Here is a 22,201-nt window from a genome sequence, read left to right on the forward strand (position 1 = left end):
TTCCACTGATGTGAAAAGAGTATTATTAACTTTCTACTTTTAAAGGCAGACACAGTATGTTGCCCTTCTGTATTGCAATGACTGTTTTAGACTAAAGAGTCTGTTTCTCACCAGCCTAAAAATGTCTGTTGCTTCTCAAAGAAGACTACAGTTTGTCACTAGAACTCTGACGAAATAGGTCATTTATTTAAAATAGATAGTTATACATGTAACCAGATAATTATTAATTTCTTAAATTTTGACTATCCTATCCAACTTAATTATAACCTATAACCCCCTCGCACCCTGCACTCTCAATTCTGGACTATTGGTCATTCCAAGAGTTAAGAGGTCCACTGGCTGCTGAGCCTTTTCGAAGTGCTCTCCCTTCCTCTGGAATAGTCTACCCACAGAAATTAGGGAGGCAAACTCTCTTCGTACCTTTAAAACTATACTAAAGACTTATCTATTTTATCTAACTTATGGATAATATAATTTTGATTTAACTTTGTTGTGGACACATAAAGCAATTTGAGACTTTAAATAGTGATACTTGACTCTAACATTATTATTATTATTATTATTATTATTATTATTATTAGTAGTAGTAGTAGTAGTAGTAGTAGTAGTAGTAGTATTGTTGTTGTTGTTGTTGTTGTTGTTGTTGTTGTTGTTGTTACTGCTGACAAAAAAAGGCCTCTAAAATTTTTGATGTGGGAAAAAACAAAAACAAACAAACAAAAAAAAAAAACATATTCATTTCTCTTCCTTTATTGACAAAAAGTTCACATTCTCTGCACTTAATCCTTTTCATCAAGTGTTCCTGATCTTTTTTTTTTTTTTTTTTTTTTTTTTTCAATTGGCTTTAGATCTGTGATTGTTTCTATGGAGATAAGAATGCGATGTTTAACAAGGCTTATTAAGTGAAAATAGCCAAACACATGGAGGTTAGGAGGTCCTAATCATGTGGTATTGAATCACTGTCCCTTGAAAGGCTAGAGACTTGATTACAAATTACAATGTAAAACATGATCTCCCCTTCGGGATCAATAGTTATCAAATTAGACTGTCATCTCTCTGCCAAATCTCTAACACATCTCATCAGAAGCAAGCCATTTAGCTCCATTGCATCTTTTTCTGTAACACAAAAATGGACAATCAGATCATCTATATGACTGAAGAAGTGTGCCAAGATGCCATTAGGACACACTATCTAAAGGGAATATGTATGTGTTAAGCTAAGAAGATGTCATAACATTCTACACTGAGAATTAAATATGATTTATAAACACATATTTTACATCCTTGAGACCCATAGCTAATATATTGTGTTGGCGTAATATTATTTGTCTCTGCAAATGAACTGAGCAAGCAGCAATAGAGCATTAATAATATTAAGACTAAACTCCTCAATTATACAGTAAGATTGCCCCTGGCCATTTTCACAGAACTTTCATCTTTTAAAACTTAAACTTTCATGAATTGTGAAAATCTACAAACAAGTTACATTTGTTAAGAAAGCGTTAGTTAAGCGTTAAGAAATTAACACTGAAGGGTTACAAATATGGCACATGGTGGCGCAGTGGGTAGCACTGTCACCCCACAGCAAGAAGGTCTTGGTTTCCTTTCTGCGTAGAATTTGCATGTGTGGAGTTTGCATGCTCTCCCTGTGTCTGTGTAGGTTTCCTCCGGGAGCTCCAGTTTCCTCCCACAGTCAAAAAACATGCAAGTCAGGTGAATTGGAGATACTAAAATTGCCCCTAGGTGGGGATGAGAGTTTGAATGTGTTTGTCTGTGTGTCTGCCCTGCGATGGACTTGCAACCTGTCCAGGATGTTTCCCCGCCTTTCGCCCAATGAATGTGATTTTGCTTCTGTATCATTTTTCAGTCATAACACATTTTAGATTAAAACAAACAAACAAACAAAGAAAAAGTCCAGGTCATGAATATGACAAAAGAGACAATGCATCTGCCAACTCATCATGACTATAAGGATTTTTTTTTTTTTCTTTTATTTGAGTTACACATTGATTTCTGTGTCCTTTAATATGAATGGGATTTTTTTTCCCCCTGTAACTAATATTAGCCTGAATCTAACCTCTCAGTACAGTTTCCTGCCATGATGCCTTTAGCAGTATAAAGAACAAATCATTTATAAGGCAGTTCCCTGTCTGCTGGGCTAAAGGCACACACTGCCAATGAGATACCTGAGGACCTGCCCACAGACTGAATCAATTATAAAAGTTCACAAGTTTCAAATGTCCATCCAAATGTGTTCTAGAAGTGAGATGTTGTGAGACATTTTTAAATTGAATTGTGGTTTAGGTTCCATGCAGACATCACTACAAACACCTGAGAGAGCTACTTTTTGATCCATAGTCAACTGCATAATCACAAAGGAAAAATAAAAAATGCTGATAAATTTGTTGGAACTGTGGTTTTATGATGATTTGATTCATCAAGGGTCCAGTATAGTCTCACATTTAACATTAGTTTGCCACGGCATGTTTTATTTTTCTGAAAGCAGAACTTTAAATGAATCTAAATTACATTTGGCTAGCCAAGGGTCCGGAGGAAAGATTAAATGAGGGACATCATCAGGACTTGGAGGAACAAAACCCTACATGTGCGGTCCCGATGCCAGGTACAGGGAAAAAAAAAGGGGGGAGTTGTTCACAAGGCATCAGCAAAAGTATCATGACTGTTGCACAAGACTAGGCCCTGAATACGAAGCACCATAAAGCAAAAACTCTACAGTTCACCTGTGACCCAATGTGTAGACCATGCAAGGAACAGGATAAGACATATCGACTGGATACCTGAAGACTGCCAAGATAGAGTACTCGAAAAGACACAACAACATCACAGCCATGTACACAGCAGCATCTGTGAGCACTGCTGGATCTCAGTACTTTGAAAGCCATTGGTGCATAAGCCTAAACCTGCAACAGAGAATGACCAAGTGAAAATCCTGTGGGACCTGGAAATCAGAACTGACAGGAGAATCCCTGCAGGGAGGCCAGACATGACAGGGATTGACAAGGAAACCAGAGGAGCAATGACTGTCAACACTGCAGCTTCATATGACAGGAATGTCTCAACCATGTCTCAACCAAGGGGCATATAATCACCATATACCAAGACCTGTGACTTGAAGTGCAAGAGATCAGAAATTTGAAAGGCCAAATTGTCCCCGTGGTCATAGCAGCCCTGGGTAGCCATTCCCTGTAACTGAATAAAAACACCTAGAATGACTGCCAGTAAAAGGCAGCAGGTCTTCTTATCAATCAATCAATCAATCAATCAATCGATCAATCGATCAATCAGTCAATCAAAACTGCACAGCAGCAAGGTCTGAATGGTCTTTTCTGCCTTATAGATTTGAATGGATGTAATTGCATTTATCTGTCAGTGTATCAGTATGAGTAGTCCCACTGATTTTATTTCATACTGAAACTTCAGCACTATTCCCTACACTCACCTACTGTGTTAGCACAGGCACATCTCCATTGCTTAGATGTTGCTGTACTGTAGAATGACCTAATCCTAAAATAGTTCACTGCTGCTTATCCCAAGATATGTGTTGTCCCTCGATTCAGAATCCTTCACTGACATAAGACTTGCCTAAAAGCAATAAAAAAAAAAAAAAAAAAAAATCACTCCAAATCATTCCCTATTCATGTGCCAAATGAAACAGAATGTAGATGCTACTGGGAAAAAAAATGAACTGTGGTATAAATGTATAAGATCACATACTGCATGTAATTAACCATAATCATCTTTCTCTTCATCCTCTAATGCATCCAATCACAGAACATAACTGCTTGCATAATAAGGAGACAAGCATAGTAAATGGGATACATGTGGTTTAATTATTTAGAATGAATGCATATGTGCATACTTAACAAACTGATGAAAAAATACTTGAGTGAAAAAGGCATCATAGTTATGCATCCTCTTTGGCAAAAACAAGTTGGTTCCATGCTACATGATCTGGTATATGTGGTAATATATGGCTTTTGACAAGCTATTACAAGTTATGATTTATTTGTGATTTATATGCATATATTAGCACCATTTGGAGGTTTTTGCCATCATTCTAGAAATAAAAGTAATTTGATCAACTGTTATGTTTTTAATCCAAAGAATTAAATCCAAAAGAATGCTATTTAAGTCGTCTAGCAACACATACTCAAAGTGTCTATTTAGACAACCGAAGACACAATGGATATGTAGCGAATATGTAATGGCTGAGGATACTATTTGCCACTAACACGTATGCTCAAAAGCTGCATGGTTCTTGTGTTAGATCAATGTGCCCTTGTGTTTGTGTAAGAACTGTATAACAATCTGTAATAGCTGCCATTCTTACACAGCATTAACCTACATTTTTGTGAATGTATTATTGTTACCTTAAAAATAGAATTAGTTATTATGAAACCATTATTAGTAATAGTGAAAATACATATAAAGGTTACACAAAAGCCATTTACACTGCCATAGTTATGGTGTATGTGTTTTTATATGCATGTATGTTGTAATTTTTATATGTTCATTGTCTTCAGTAAACACCCAGTAGATCCTTTCAGTGTTTCTCTATGTTTTGTGCAAGGCATGGAAATTTCCTTTGTTTCACTGTCCTTTTGTCCTTAGGAAGTGCTGAGGTTCACCACTGTGGGAATTTCCATGGTGAGGCTAGTACATTGCTACCCAAGGGCTACCAGGGATCTTTGATTTATAACATACTGTACATTTCATTTTGTGTTCCATTCATGGATACTTTAATACTGCAGTAAGCTCGCAAGTTTTGAAAAACAGATCATGGATCACATGTTTATTTACAACGGCTGTGCTTTTATGTTGTTTTGCCATATATATTTATCAAATATAGAAGTAAAAGTCAGGAGTGAAAGAAGTGAGGTCCATGTGGAACACATTCCTACTAATGTTAATTACTGCATGCCACTGGCATTTGAAGCCAGATAGTAATATTTTAGTAGAATATTTAGTAGAATAGATAGTAGAATTTTCCACTCATCACAGATAGACAGCTAAATCTGTGTTTCTAAACATGATTCAAATAGTCTGAGCTTTAGATCAAGGTCTAGCACCTGCATTCAGCTCATAAAGTATTTATGATGTATCTTATATTTCTCTGGAATCATTTGACATAAGGTCATCAGGTCGTGAGGTCAAAAATGCTTGCTCTTTGAAACAAAAATCTCTCTCTCTCAATAAATAAATAAATTAATTAATCAATCAATAAATAGAATAAAATAATACAGAGGTGATTAGATGACTGAGTGTTCTGCAGGTTAAGCTTAAGTGAATGAATAACATTCTGGCAAAATTTTTGCTTTGAACACTAAGATTACCTTATTTTACCTAAAGCAGCATAAAGATAATAAACGTTTTACAAAGCAAAGGACAGTCCATTTTAATAGCTCTATTAATTTCCATGTCTTGACATATTATAAAATGACAGGACAGAATAGTACTTCAGAAAGTACTGAAATTTTGATTTTGAAAGCAGACAGGGCCAAACGACATTTACTCTTATGTATGTCTTACATGATCTCCACAGCAAAGACAGAACTTCAGACTAAGGCTATGGTATTATACAAATGTTAGACAGACAGTGATTTGAAGTGTATATTGGTTCTAGTATTAGTTGTGGTCAGAAATAAAATTAAAAAAAAAAAGAGAGAGAAAAAGAGAGAGAAAATTCATTAAACAGGCATAAGCAGATGGTTTATTCAGTCTATGATTAGTGAATAGCACTTGTTAGACTGCTTCATTTATGAGCCTCCTCTTCTTATTTATATTTTCACCATCTTTCCATTGAAGTTTTTCTAGGTTATTCAAATAATTAATTCAACCCATTGATCTGGGTTAAATAATATGCTGAATATTTCAGGCACTTTTTTAATTTTGGTAATGGAAGAAAAAAACAAAATTACCTATAAAAGTCATTCTATGTAAGGTAAGGAGAGCACAGGCAAATGATAGCGATGAAGAAAGAGACCCACTGAACAAGCTGATAGGTCAGGTGAACTTTCTAGCTCTCACCCATTTGGCTGCAGTGGAGAGCAATACAAATATAAAAGAAAGATTAGCACAGGTTCATTTTTAAGTAGGTTTTAATTTGGCCAGAGAGTGTCTGCGTGATATATTTCTGGACATGGCAAAAGAAACCAGCAGCAGATTTTGGAGCAGAAGCGCATATATAATGCAAAAGGTAGTCTTTTAAATGATGTGTACCCTGGCATGTTGAGCACATTAGCATTAAGTTGAACAATAAAGGAATCTGCTGCAGCAGGCTCACCATTCATGGAGAAGACTGTGAAAAACACACTGCATGCTGGCAGTAATGAGCTATAAGCTCCAAACCAGAATGACTACAAAAAAACATGACTACAATACTTTGTAGTCACAATGGCACAGGGATGTAGGGAGTAAATAAGGAAGGATGGTTTTACTCTCGTGTCAGAATATTTTGCATTCATCATCATCTGCTCGGTGTAGCAGCCCTGCACAGTTGTCTGTTGTGGAGTCATTGAATAAAATATTCATGGGGCAGCGTGTGTGGATCAGTCATACGACAGAGTGCTGTAGCCCTCATTTACATGGCCCGGATCTTGCGTATCTCCAGAAATAGCTGCCATAATTGCTGTTGCGTAGGGACACTCATGTCATGGCATCTGTGCTGCAACAGAGCTCAGCTGTGGTGGGAGACGGTCCAGGATGTTTCCTGGAAAGGAGGTTTTTTTTTTGTTTTTTGTTTTTTTTCCCCTTTCTTTTTTAGCTGTCCTGTCCTGATTTATCCTTAATATGGCATTCTACACATCAGGGGGAATTACTAAATTAAATGTTTTGTTGCAACAGCCAAAAAAAAACGTGTGTGTGTGTGTGTGTGTGTGTGTGTGTGTGTTGGTGTTTTCTGTTGCCCCCTTAACTGTGTTCTTGAAGGAGTTTTATCCACCATAAATATGTAGGTAAGTTCAAGAAAAGGCCAACTGCAGAAAAATTAGGAGCTGACGAGCAGCACCTGCTTGAGCCCTCATAACACTGTGACCACATTTACATTTGCTTTTATTCATTTCGCAGAGTATAAAACCAACCAAATAACTATTGAGGAGCTGATTGTTGCATAAGTGCCACTGCTAAGTTTATTATCAGGCTAGAATGCTCTATGTTCATCTGTATCATTAAGAGATTTGTCACTTTTTTTTTTTTTTTTTTTTTTTTTTCAAAGCCCTTTCATGTCTTCATTTTCACGTGTGTGACATCAGAAGCAGACTGAAATGGATGCAGTGGTCATATAGTTTACCAGTAGTTTGCTGGCTTGTGAACCTATTTTATCCGCATATGTTAATTCAGGCCTAGTAAAATCCTGTGAACTCTTTCAGTACATCCCTTTAATAACACTGATATTCTGACAGTATCCCTAGCCTGGAAATGTGTTGAGGTTCTAGTACGTGTATGTAATAAGAGAATTACTACGCTTAGTGAAAACCACACAGGGTAGTATTATGAACACTTTATCATCGTATCATGTCTTCTGTTATTGCTTTATAATAAATACATTCAGTTTGAACATCGTGATTACTAGGATTGACCTGTATAATCTTCTTCCAGGACAGGAACTCTAATCTTTATGCTTCTAAAATATTCACAAGGTGAGTCCATCATGCTGTTCCTTGCAGTAGTGCTTTAGTGATGATCGATATTTTTCACAGTGTTTATAATCCCAGGGATCATCAGACGCATACTACAGGGCCTCAGACTAAGAGAGGATGCTCCTCATCCTGTTTCTGGACCAAATCCTACTTCGCCGTATATAGTGAAAGTCTACTTTCACTCCAGTGATTTCACTGACTTAGATCAGTAGGCTGAGAAACAAATATACTGCAGGCTGCCTCCTAAGATTCAAATGTTTTTTTAGTATGGTTTTTTTTTTTTTTTTTTTTTTTGGAGTGTCGGGCTGGAAACTCCCAAAAGGTTCTCTACTTTCAACCTCCCTCTCTTTTTCTCCTTCTCTCTATAAATATCAGCATTTAGGTCTTTTGAAGCGAAAAGATGACAAATACTTGTTCAGGGAGTTTGTAAGATGAGTTAATTCCAGTCTTGATTTTCCAAGTGTTGCATACCTTTGTTTAAAGAAATATTTTGAGGTCGCTTTTTTTTTTTTTTTTTTTATCTGTCGTTTTGAGAAGAGGCTTGTTTCACTTGCTTTTCTGAATTGCATGGATAATGGCTAAGAATTAGAAAAACAAATATATGTCTTAAAAGAAGTGGGCTGAGATGGGAAACATAATCTCGCCATAACCCGTCCATTAAAAGCACCAAAAAACAGAATGTTCTGGCTCTTCTATCTCTGGGGTGGTCTTTTAAGAAGTTTGTGAGTTATGAATAATTTTTGTGTACTGTTTGCACTTTCAAACACATTTTGGCCACTTTGAGACTCTAAACTGAAATGCGCTCAAACGCCTCCCTTTCTGAAACATCATCTCTTTCTTGCCTCCTGATTCTTTGAAAAAAAAAAAAAAAAAAAAAGACTGAAGGAAAGAAATCAAAGTGAGTCATACCAATCTTCTTCGGTAACTCTATAAATCATTTAATCATCAGTTAACTGTTCAGGTTTTGTCAAAAAACCTTGAGACAAATGGTTCATTTGCTGTTGACCTCAATAAAAGCATGTGTTACAAGCAGAATAAATAATGAAATAGCGGGAGAGAGAAAGTGTTTTTCCGATAATTATCTTCTTGTTTTGAACAATGTGATGTGTGTGGAAATATGCTCTCTTTAGGGAGATGCGAGTAAGAAAGAAAGAAGTGAGAGAGAGAATACTCGGCATTGCATGACATTTCTATGGCCTCAAAAACGAATTTAAATATTGCAACGTAAAATAGACACCTCTATATACATTTCCACGAAATTATTCAGGTAAGTAACTTTGCTGGGTGCTATCAGCTATGTCAACAACCATTTCTATCAAAGAGAATCAAGAAAATCAAGACGGTCAGTATACCCATCCTTTATGTACATTTCTAACAATCACACACGAATTATGAAACTAAACAAAAGACAGGCATGTGGTTGGGTGAAGGAGACATTACATCTTGGGAAAGTTCTCTAGTTTCTGTTGTTGTTTGTATTGATGTCATTTACATAAGCAGAGGGTGAGATGTCCCATCACTTAGTGAATCAGCAAATGATTCTCACTCTTCCTCCTCATGTTGACCATGTCAAAGGGGAGCAGTCTGTCCATTCAGTCACCACTTAGCAGAGAAATGAGTCCATCCCTCTGCGTCAGTGTGGCTTGACAAGCATTCTGAATGTGAAGTATGCAGTCCGCAACAGTGTTCATAAGATCAAAGCTTTTTGAGTAAAAGATAAGGCAGGTGTGCAACATTCAGTACCTCTTAATACTTTTCTTTCTTAACCACTTTACTAGGTATTTTATGTACACACACACACACACACACACACACACACACACCTGTTTCCCAGGTAAAAATCTGTCTGAATTTATCCAACGGAGAGCTCCACTGAACATATCAGGGGCAATCAGCTGTGAAATAATCACTGAGTCAATTAATTCATTTACAAATATATGTATAAATGTTCATAACTGTTTTCATAATTGTAACCTTTTATGCTGTATCGTGATGCAATCCATTAAAAAAAAAGAGGAATTACAAGAAGAAGAAGAAGAAGAAGAAGAAGAAGAAGAAGAAGAAGAAGAAGAAGAAGAAACAGTTAAGTGTCTGATCTGGGCATTCTGATGATATTAATTTTCTCAGTTATCATCATATTCCCATATATGTTTTTTTCACACACCTCCAGGCACCATAACTGAATCCCTTTGATAGCTGTGCTCCCATTTACTCTACCACTCTTTGACTACAAGCTGATCTAACTTACTCTGCACAATGGCTTACTAATGAGTCTTTATGCAAAAGACCCTAAAAATTGTGTTACCAATATCATAGTTCAGTATGTCATAGCTCAGTGTGGAGGATGATCTCCAAGTGACCACCTCTACAAGGAGTTTCTCTGACTAAATAAACAGCCCAAATGTGGTCTTTTATGTCATAAATATCTCTCATACATTAACATTATCTCTTACATGTCTTTTATGTTTTAGGTCTTTATATCTTTATGTCATTGAGCCCACCTGTCTCACTAAAATAAATAAGATGTTCATAGAAAATGTACTTATTGTGTGGGAGGACTGATATACTACAGTGATTACATGTGTTGCTTTCATGTTGTTATCGTGATATGGGAGGCTATATGTTGTGTGTATCTATGTGTTCACAGACTGTTCAGGTTGTAGAAAGTGATCCAGAGGGGTGGTAAGTTTCTGTAAGCACTGTTTTGGAGAAGCAGTCTGAAAAGCTCTAAATGTAAGTCATGACCAGTGACCAGCAGGAAAAAGTATAGACCATGTAGAAGAATACACACATAACCTCTGTCCTCTGTATGCCACCTCATATTTGTTTGTGTAGCAGGGTTCACACTTAAAACTTAAAAAAAAATGGCATCATCTGTCTTTTGCCCAAAGTTTTTCCAGTCTGACACGATTGTCATGGACACAGTTCTTCTACACTGAGGTGGCTATAACCGGCTTTTTATGCTGTGAGCTAATAAATTAAGTCTAAGGGGCCTTTTACAGGAGAGCCACGCTTTTAAAGTCAAGTGCCACCTCTCTGAGCAATTTCTAAAAGTGACCAAACCTTTGAAGAGTCTAATAAAGGATTAGTGTGACTCAAGCAGGCCTCTGAGGGATCTTCCATAACAAACGGAAAAGACATTAAAACCCTGGGATTAAAGTGCATTCAAGGAAGCTACAGGCCAAATGATTATTATTTACAAGACTGTAGAGAAACATAATGTGTCACTGAGACTTTCTATGCACAACTCAGACTTGAGCTTGCTTTCTTACTTGTTCGCTTGCTCATTAATTAATTTATTTATGTGCAGAAAAGGGAAACTATTTCTCCTGAAAGCAGCCAGTGGGTGATTTAATCCAAAAAGCTCACCACATCACCAAAATTTAATGAAAATGCAATCATCATCATCATCATCATCACCACCACCATTACCATCATTGATCCAAATACTTCCAGTTAGGAGTTCAGTGACCATTAATCTATTCATCCTTCCATCTCCCAACTTAGTGTATATTTCCCCTCTGTACCCACACTTTGCATAATGCCCACCTGCCTAGATAACTCTGTATTTGACTGATGTCACAAAATGTGGTCAAGACTTTTGGTCAAAAGCCAAGGCCTTTTGAAATGCTAAGTATTGGTAAGTCCACCATAATTTACATTCAAATGAAAAGTTAAAAGACAGTGCTGTTTAAGAGACAGTTTAAAAACAACGTTCACAGGGAATGACTTGCAACAATACCAGTCTTTTACTTTTGGCAGCCTTTTGTCACTGTGCATTGCTGTATAGTCAGCACAATGAGAAAAATATCCATAATGGGTTTGTTACGCTTGCTTTGAATGGATGAGGCGTAGGAGCGTCCAGTCCTAAGCTCCCCTTCAGACGGAGATTTCTCTCAGTGTATGTTGGCAGTATGGCCTGGCCTGTGGGCTATTGAGTTCACCACTTATTTTCTACTGCGTCTACTCTGGATCAAGGGCGCTTCCACTACTGTTACCATGGGGACAGCTGAGGAGCTAACCTACTTCTGTTCCTGTGCAAAAAGTTTGTTCCACATTTTGTCTTTTGTGTGAAGTTCAAAGTGTTTGGATTGTGAGAATGAAAATGGGAACAAACATATATGCACCCACAATACATGGATGTGTCTTATGGACTGTCAATCAATGCTTCCACAGGGTCAGTGCCTCCTTAGAGTTCCTTTCATTAGTAGAGTAATAAGCCAGTTGCTTATGAAAGATATGTACTTATATGTACTTATTGCATCATGGAAATTCTAAAAGTCTGTAGAGATTTAATAAAATGAACTTCTATCAAGACAGCCTTTTTTAAGTAGTTATGTTTTCTAGCTTGCATTTTACTGTACTTGCAATAAATCCTTACAAATGAATGTATACCTCAGGTGCATATGGCTTTTGAGCATTTATGATATTGCAGAAAGATTCAATCATAATAAAATCCTGTGACATTGGATGGGTCAAAGGAGAAGTTCGTTTAGACGTCTGTGGCTGGAGACAGACTGGAATTCCTTCTGTCATGTATGCATGTTCACAGAGCTTTGCTCATCAAGGATTTTTTTTTTTTTTATGTGTTGGGGTTATACATACTATCAGAGATACACATTATACCTTTTTGCATGATGCTCTGTGGTTGATTCTTTTTGATTGTTAAAATGGGTCACATACTGTAATAAACATGAGCTGATGTGACCAAGAATTTCAAAAATTAGTCTTTTTGTATAGTTTATACTTTGTTTAAAAAAAAAAAATGGTCATAGAAAATTTTGAGGAAGCCAAAATGTTATCTCATATGAAACTATGTATGATACTACACAAAACACAAAATGAGGTATCCTTATCAGGTTCTCACTCCCTCACTCAAAGGGGACATCAAATACATCAGACTACTTTTAAAACCCACTTGCCATAGAAGATATGGTTAGAGTAATCTGTATTGTATTGTAGGGGAAGATGGAAATATGCATGATCACCCAAAAACCTGAATGTACTTGAGTTCTCTTGTACAGTGTAAACTTTGTAACAAATGCTATAGGAATGCAAGAGTGGTCACTGACAAATTCCTGCACCTGGTCAAAAATGATGAAGTTGTTCTAAATAGTGAGTGTGGATTTGGCTAAGTTACTGGCAGAGAGGCCTGTGTTTAATGACATCAGGAGAGCTTTAGCAATATTACAATAGATGAGATAATCAATGTTGACAAGAAAATTATACGATGCAAGTGAATGAGCCACTTATAGTATTATAAGCCACTAAAAATAATGAGGTAAATGCAAAATATTTTGCAAACAGTAACAATAATTCTGACAGGGAGATATTTGTCCGTCATCCAGTTGAGGAGAAGGCACATCTGTTTTTAAGACAACTCAATTTGCAGCACTGACCTGGGTTACTGTGGACCTCTTTGGCTTCACCACTGTTCTCTAACAAAAAAAAAAAAAAAAAAAAAATATATATATATATATATATATATATATATGTGTGTGTGTGTGTGTGTGTGTGTGTGTGTGTGTGTGTGTGTATATACACACACACACACACACACACACACACACACACACATATATATATATATATATATGTATGTATGTATGTATGTATGTATAGAAAGCAATGCATTTGGCATTTGGATCCTCATTTACATGACGGCTCTGAGGGTAAAAAGATGGCTGAAAAGACTGTGACTTGGAGAGAGGGAGCATCTCAGTCCATTACTGTTCTGATGTGTTCAAATATGAGGAAGAAACACGTGCAGGAAAAACAAGGACGAGTGCAAAAGACGGGAGAAGCCTTCCCTCTTTGTTAATATATGGCTGGCAGAGACAGTGTCAAAACAGAGCTGGCATACCCTCCAATAGTCCTGAGACAGGCCTGGCATGGAACGCTCTGGTGGACGGCAGCAGCTGCTGACTGTCTGGAAAACATAGACTCCTGACATACTTACCACACAAGTGAAAGAACACTCAAATTCCATGGTGACAAATCTTTGAACAAAATTCATAGCACCAAGTATACTGAGCCTCTATACTTCTAATGAGAGAAAAAAAAGAAAAAAAAAAGGAAAAAAAAAAAAGAAAAAGTCTGCCTTGTCTATTTTGTCACAAAAAGAAATAAAATACATTGATTTTGTTTGTGAAAATGACCATTAAAGTGCCAGTTCGGCTCTATTTGGGCCAAAAAAAAAAAAAAATCACCCCTACATGACCATAGCCTAACCCTATGCTCACAGCGGGTTCGACGAAAGCGTCAAAGCATCGGCGGTGAGCAGTGGCACGACCGTTGGCAACGTGTCTTGGCAGTGTGGGCGTCAGAATAAACTTGAAGTGAAGGTAATGAGCTATGACACGGTTCAACCACAACCAAATGGAATTTAAAAGTGTTCCACTCTAGAGAATTTTAGAGAGCACAACCATGTAAACTCCCACCGAACATTAGCTCCCTAGCACAATGGAGGAGAGGTTGATAATTGCCCTGGCAGTTTTTCCAATTATTTATGACGTGTTCCTGTTTGTGTACAGGGACAAAAAGAAAAAGAAAAAAAAAAAAAAAATTAAGCATGGACCAAGGTGTTTGAAAGTCTTGGTGTTCCAGATGAGTTGGTGAAGTTCATTCATTCATTCCAAGCCACTTATCCTGATTAGGGTTGCGGGGGGTAATGGAGCCTATCCCAGCGTTAACTGGGTGAAAGGCGGGGAAACACCCTGAACAGGTCGCCAGTCCATCACAGGGCAGGAGCTGGTGAAGTGCATAATATATTTTGTGAAAATAGGAGGGAATTGCATGCTAAGTTTAGCGCCATAGCATGCGAAACAGTGTTGGTTGATGCAAATCAGTCGGTAATGTTAGCAGAACACGTGTCTACGTTCGACAGCATTGTTGGCAGGGCAGCCAGAGTGAATCTTGACGCTCTCACCGTTCACGGTATGAATGTAGGGAGACACAGAGGAAATAAATGTGTTTGTGTAGGATAAAAGTATTAGCCAGCATACATTTCAACTATCCATGACAACTGGTGACTCCTTCTAGTAGGGAGACACTGCTTGGCAACTATGTCAGAACACAGCTTAGAGTAGAAGGTGGTTTCTGGAATTGTTATTTCAGCAATGAATGATCAATGTAACAATTCTCTCAAAGAAATATAAAAACCTTAACTACAAAGACAGACATTCAGTACATCCAGGATTAGTTGCATGGAGAGGGAAGAAGTATTTAAAATCCATAATGAGAACAAGCCTGGGTATTAAACATAATATTTCACATGGTAAGAAATTATAAACAGCCTATGAAATTCCAATATATTGTGAGCATACAGTAGGTTGTAATCATTAGTCTGTTACAGTGTCTGTTAAAAGGGGAAAAGGAAAATGTTTAATCAAGAAAATTAAGCCTAACTTGACTTGTTATGTCTTGACTAAGTTATTCTGTGTATCAGAGCTTTCCCTTAATTTAAGTATTTTGAGCTGTACTAAACTCTGAGACTTATACTAACTGTTCAATACACACTAGAATGATACATCATAGTATCAAAACAATAAGTGACTGCTAGTTCAATAATATTGCTAATAAATATTTATGCTCATGCTAACTAGGGTTGTTCAAACCTGCTATGAATGCAAAAACAATCAAGCATTCAATGCAGATATGATTAATGAATTGATATGAAATTCACATAACTCAGTGAGACAGCAGTAAACCCCAAAGCGAGTAATAAGGAGCCTTGCAAAGGGTGCACTGCAAATTCTGACAGCCCATTTAAGCCATTGTTAATGGTTTTCTGCACTTTCATTAATGTTGCGCTTTGAGAACCGTGGTCCTTTATCTGCAATACATGAGGAACACAATTAACTTCATTCAACTTCAAGTGGGCTTTGTTCCAAAGTCTTTTCATGCCCCGTAAAGAGGGTGCAATCAATAAGGTCCCTTTAAAACTCTTCACTACATTCAGAATTATAAGGGAAGCAAAAAACAACTGGAGACTCTACAAGAAGTCTCTCCTTCCAGAAAGGCTTTTGATATAAATTTTTGTTTCATAGTGTGTATAATCATAATTATCAATGGTTAGGAGCACTAATACACAGGGGAAAAAAAAGGGGGGCGGGGGGGGGGAGATGCAGAAACTTGGTGGTTAGGAATGGCAAAGCAGTGGTGATGTCATTCACCTATTATTAGGTCCTAATTTGATCTGAACATCCAAAGGACACACATTATCTCTCACAAACAAACTTAGAGAGAAGTCTAATATGAGTATTTAGTCTACATTTCATTAGTCTACAAACTGTTTCGTGTATATATGTTTTGACTGGATAACTTCAATATGATTAGGAATTCAATTATTATGTGGTGTAGCCATTTTTCAGTCTGGTGTTGCTGAAGACAAGAGCTGTCAAAATATCATAACAATAATAATGGATCTTCATGCCTCCCAATGTCCCTTTAATTAACCTTTCTGTGAGCTCCAGTGTATGAATGATAAAGGCTCGTTTAGTGGTATATCACTACAATCACTAAGTAACGACCCATGACAAATCATGGCCTTTTTATGCAAATGTTGAAACACATCTCAAATATTTGGGCAGTGACAGAGGAAACTGTTTTTAATTAGGTGAGAAAGGGCTCACACATTTCCATGTTTTTGTCTGACAATAGTGTGGGCACATAAGCTCATCTAATTAGAAGAAGAATTTGTGAAGTTGATTAGAGAATGGTGATTATGCCTGGAACAAGAAACATCATAAAGGAGTATGATGACATGTTGGCATGTAAAAAAAAAAAACTGTTATTCAAACTTTAAAGACTGCCTCTGTGAAGAAACTCATGTTTGTCATTCTTGGATAGTTTCTGTTCTGTGTCTGTTTTTTTTTTTTTTTTTTTTTTTTTTTTCCCGAAGTTGGAAGCATTATCATTAAAAAAGTATGATTGAAGTCACAGTTATGGCTTTACTTTTACATTTTCAAGTTAATAGTTTACGTCTACAACAGGTAAACGTCTACAGTCAATTTTGTAAATTTCAAGGTTTCAAAAATTAAACTGAATTGTCTAAAAGCTGTTAAAATTTAGGACAAGACAAATAATAACAACATAACTCAGAAGTTCTTGTTCATCGTATGAATAGGCTACTTTATTTTGAGGCTACATCTAAAAATAATTTTTGATACTTGATTTATTCCCATTTAAGAATTGACCTAGCATGATAACAACACAATTATAGTTTTCCACGGAGGTCAGATGGTGATAAGTGATTGGGTAGTCATATTATTTTGTTAAGATTCCATTCTAATTGTAATGACTGTCTGAAAGTATGTTCTAGAACTGTACCTGGATGTAACAGTGGTAACCAGCATTCCGTGAGATTCAGACATGAAAGGGAGAGTTTGGTGTTATTTGCCCTAGCCCACTCAGAAGAATTAGATTTTGTCATAGTGTGATATCTTGAATTTCTGACATAATTCCAAAGCCATGTATAAAGCATGTATCCAGCTGCTTAAATGAAGGCAACCAGACCCCATGGAGCCCAATTAGAGCATCAGGCCCCTCAGCTACACATGAAAGACATCACTGAGACCATTTTGAAAACTGTTGTTGATCTGAGGAATGTGTGTGTGTGTGTGTGTGTGTGTGTGTGTGTGTGTGTGCGTGTGTGCTAGGGTATGTGAGCCTTGTGGAGTTGGAGAGGTCTTTTAAAATTGTTACTGGTCACTTTGAACAATAAAGGAACATACCTGGTATTTCTTAGGTTTGAAAAGCAGCCAATAGCAGTCCACAGAGGCTTGACACCAAGACTATCCATGCCTCAGCAAAATGTGATATATTTTGGCTGAATTCTAAAAGCAACATTTCAAGTGATTTGCCAATGTAGACATCTCAAATTATTTAAGATTTTATCTAATGACATTAGGACTATTACAAAATGGTCCAATTTCCAAAAGAGTCTTGAAAAATTAGTCAAGCATTTTAATTCTTAGAAACCAAATGTGTTGTATCATGAGATAGTATAATGTCTTTTTCATTTTACTTAAACACATGCAGTAATCCATTCATACCCTGTGAGTGATTATGTAGACTTGACCAAAGACTAAAGACCAAAGAATTATCTGAGAGCATCCTCTCCTTTGGGGGAAAGAAAAATACAAATCAGTACAGCTGATATTAGCACTGCATCCTCACAGTTCTCTTTTTCATGAAATCCATTTTCAAGAGCTGAAAGAAGCTCAGACCACATCAGGCTACTCCAGGACAGCATACTTGTATTTGACAATGATCCAAGTAATAATCGTCTGCAAATATTAGTTTTGCTGCATTTATGACTGCCGTGGGTCATTCATGACCAGAGCCAAAACTCATGGTACAATAAACTCCACTTATGTTAACAGGGTTGAAACATAGCTTTGTCTATCCTAAAGCGGTCTTACATCTCTTTAAGCATTTGAATGTGTCAGAAATTGAATGAATAGACACCGAATGCCACAAAGAGCCAACTTTAGGAAACCGCCCAAGTTGTGTAACACATGCTTTTCTTGATCTAGTTTTATTCAGTGTTTGTCCTACAGTGTTGAATAGTTGCCTGAAATGATCAAGCTCGTAATATTGAGAACAGCTAAAAACAGTCAGATGAGGAACTGACTGTATAGTTTGACTGACATGAACACGATCACAGACGCCATTTATAATCCATATCATTTGTGAGCAGAGGTCACCTTGTGAGGGTAAAGCTCTTTAACATGGATGTGATAAAGGAGCTATTGTGAGAGAGGAGCATGTTATCTGCATGAAAAAGAGGACAGAAAAGGTCGCTTTTTTTTTTCCCCTTTCTTCAATCAGGTTCTCTCCTCCTGGACCTCCATGTATTTGAGCGTATTATCATTTATGACCAAATACATAAATCACGATTGTGAGGAAAGGAGAAAGGGAAGCTAATGAATGAGAAACAGAGGATTGAGAGGGTGAAAGGGGTCTGAAGGCCCTTGACAAACCAAATAACAGACAGATAATTACTTGGAGTCTGTAAGGAATGTGTGACATTGTCAGAAATGTATAGAGAATTTAGAACGGGTTGTCTTGCTATGAATAATATCTTCGAATCATGCAATGCAATCACTGAAGGTTAAGGAGTGAAATTAAATTGTTTTTCTTTGAGGAATACATTTGAAAAAAACTTTAAAAAGGAGACCAAATTTGAAGTACGAGGATTGCAGAAATGATAAATACTGCTACTTTGGTCTGTTTCAAACAGGGAGTGGGTGGTGAGAGAGTTTGAGAGGACCATGAGTTAAGCTGATGCCAATGCCATGTAAGATACTGAAAATGTTCATTTATTTTAAGTCTTATTATCTGATTTGTTTTGTTTCTTCTTTTCTTACTTAATTTCTAAAACGATTTTTTTTTTTTTCAAGAGGCCATGATGACGAGAAAATCCTAAATCACGCCTTTTTTTTTTTTTTTTTTTTTTTCTGAAGAGCAGGCAGTTAATGGAGAGATCTCAAGTCATCAGCTAAAGATGGTGTTGATCCTTCCATGTTATATTACAGATGCTAATACCTGTGTGGTTAAGAAATAAAGTATATGAATGTTGTTGTATTGTGAGTACTGTATCATTACAGACTTTGTTCTATGTGTGACCTAAATATCATACCAACATTTGTAGTTACCATGTTATTAAACAGGTGCTGAGAATTTGTAACATGTATTTACTCTCTTTCTCAGGTAAATACTCTGGTCCATGCCTCTACAGAGGCATACAACACAATTCCACCTCACTGTCTCTCTTCCAGAAAATCAAACTTGATTTTGTTTGACAGCCAGATCCATTAGTGATGAGTGAGTTACATAAGATGAGTATTTGGAGGCTAGTGCACAGCTGTGGCTAGACAAGTTTCTTAAAACTTTAGAAACTGTGGAAGTTTCTAAGAAGTCTGTAATGTCAGGATAATTCTAGAACGTTTTCTAACCAGGATTTGAAACAGTAACAGCATTGGAAACTTGCATTTGTGCATTCTGACCCTTTAGGCACCTGGCTTACACACAGTGCTACATCCAATACTTCAGTAAAAGTTTGAATCCAATAATAACACTGACAAGATAAAGGCAGTAGATGTTGTGGTGCACAGCAAAGTCTGCAAATATATGTTTTTTTGTGTGCACATGAGGATATTTTCCCCTTGTCCCTCTCATGTGGATTCAGTTTGCTCTCTACAATCTCCAAAAAGAATAGAGCAAAAAACCCAAAACCAGACAAGCAAACAAACAAACAAAAAATGCTAGAATTAACGGCTGAAAGACAAAAAAGGTCACTAGAAGACAAGAACCAGGTCCAAATAATTGTCTAAATAATATGTTAGACAAAGAAGAAGAAGAAGAAGAAGAAGAAGAAGAAGAAGAAGGGCAATACAGCTGAAAAGTTCAGTCCAGCCTGTTCAGAGTTTATTTAACAGTAGCAACTTAACTGTTAGGAACTCTATGTGGCAAATAGATTGCAGACTCAGAAACCATACTGTAGGGTAAGAAACAATATAGAACAAAACAACAAGCAAAACAGAAAAACAGTCCAACTTTTGTTTCACCTTTTGACCTCTTGTTTCACTAGTTGTAGCAAATACAAAGCACCAAGGAAGCAAAGCTGAGTCTCCATTTATTATTTTGAAGGTAGATAGTGTTATTTTCTGTGGATTGTGTAATTGCATTATGGTCTGTAAGGTGTGGGCTTACACACCAGTGTTTTATTTCTCAAGATGCTTTCATTTTTAATGATGAGAAGATATGCAAGCAGAGGTCAAAGGGGAACTTTTACTTCAGAAAACAGATTTGGTTGAAAAATAAACACACTGTACAGATTTTGAAAAAAAAAAAAAAAATAAAAAAATAACAGAGGGGAGGGAGAGAGAGAGAGAGAGAGAGAGAGAGAGAGAGAGAGAGAGAGAGAGAGAGAGAGAGAGAGAATACAAGACTTGTGGCAGGTAAGTGGAACTAATACCTTTATCTTCCACTGTTTGTTTCAGCTACGGCAGTTAAGTCAATATTTCACAGGAGTGACCCACGCCCAAGCGCCTCCCCTCCCCTCCACATACGGGGGGATTTGAGGTCTCGACTCGGATAGTGATAGTTTGGTGGCTCTGCTGTTTGCACCTCCTCTTTCCTCCGCATCAGCCACAACACAGCTCAATCTGCAAGGAAATGAAAGAGAAGACAGGATATTCTCTCTCCTTCTTCTTTTTGTTACTGTATTTTCACTCCCTCTTTTACTTCACAGTGTGTCTGCAGTGAAGAGAAACAAGCCTGTTATCAAGGTAGCTGAGCAAGCAGACATAAGGTCACATCCAATTTGTTTGCCATGTCATTTTTTGTATGGACTTCAAAGGGAACTGAGGTTATGTATCTCTCTCTCACCCCCCCCCCCCCCCCCCCCCCCCCCCCACACACACACACACACACCCTCTCTCTCTCCCCATGTATATAAGGTCAAATGCTGAAAGATTATTAGGTTACTACAAGTACTGCTCTGCTGACTGTATTTCAGGCAAAGAAAAATACCATAATATAACTTCATCATAGCATACATAGCAAAACACTTTGACATTGTTCCCCACAAAGAATTTTACATGAGGAGAACAACAATGAACAACACATCATGTAATCTTTACATGTGATCTTTCTGAATCACTAGACATAAAATATGAAGACATGTTGTGTGTTTGAACAGTTGGGTTTTTTTTTTTTTTTTTTTTTTTGAAGGAGTGAAACATTTATTGTACTTCTCAGGATTCAGTGGTAAAATAAGGTGCTATGGTCAAAATGTAAATACAGTTTGCCTGCCTTATCCGCGGGTTTGGCATCCGCTGTTTTGACCAACTGTGGTTCGAAAATATAGAAAAAAATCAGAATATTTTACAAAGAAATGTACATTTGAAATTCCCACACGCAGTGCTGCCTGCTAAACATGCACAAGAAACAACATGTGCAGGCCAATGCTGCCGAGTCATGGTGTACCCAAGCCCGGCCAACCCTTTGTCCCACTGTATCAGTCCCCGAGCATCCACGGTTTTTGCACATCACCGTGGTGGGGGGGGGGGGGGTGGGGTCCTGGAGACATATATCTGCAGATAAGGCGGGACGATTACGCATTTTAGGACTGAATGACAATAAAGACGTTTTTCACTACATTCTTTCTCAAACGAATATGATCTACACATTTGAGATTCGGAAAGGGCTCGGTTTACTCTAATGCATTGCACTGTCTTATTGTGCTGTCTTATCACCAAAGTTATAATGAACTAAACACTGAATGACAATGTTTTAATGCACTGATCTTAAGCATGAGCACATTTCCTACAGAGTCACTCAGCAGCAGCCAATGCTGTCATACATCAGTTCCTCCGAGACTAGATACAGACCTCAGTTCTCTGGGGAAGCACATAGCCATATGCTTGAACACACACGCACACACACACACACACACGAACTATCATGGAGAAACATCCTCTAAAAATGTGAGGTGTCTTCCTATACTCATGTGGTCTCTTCCTACACAGTGTGCG

Source organism: Chanos chanos, chromosome 7 (genome assembly GCF_902362185.1).
Source record: "Chanos chanos chromosome 7, fChaCha1.1, whole genome shotgun sequence".
In the NCBI taxonomy this organism is placed as follows: Eukaryota; Metazoa; Chordata; class Actinopteri; order Gonorynchiformes; family Chanidae; genus Chanos; species Chanos chanos.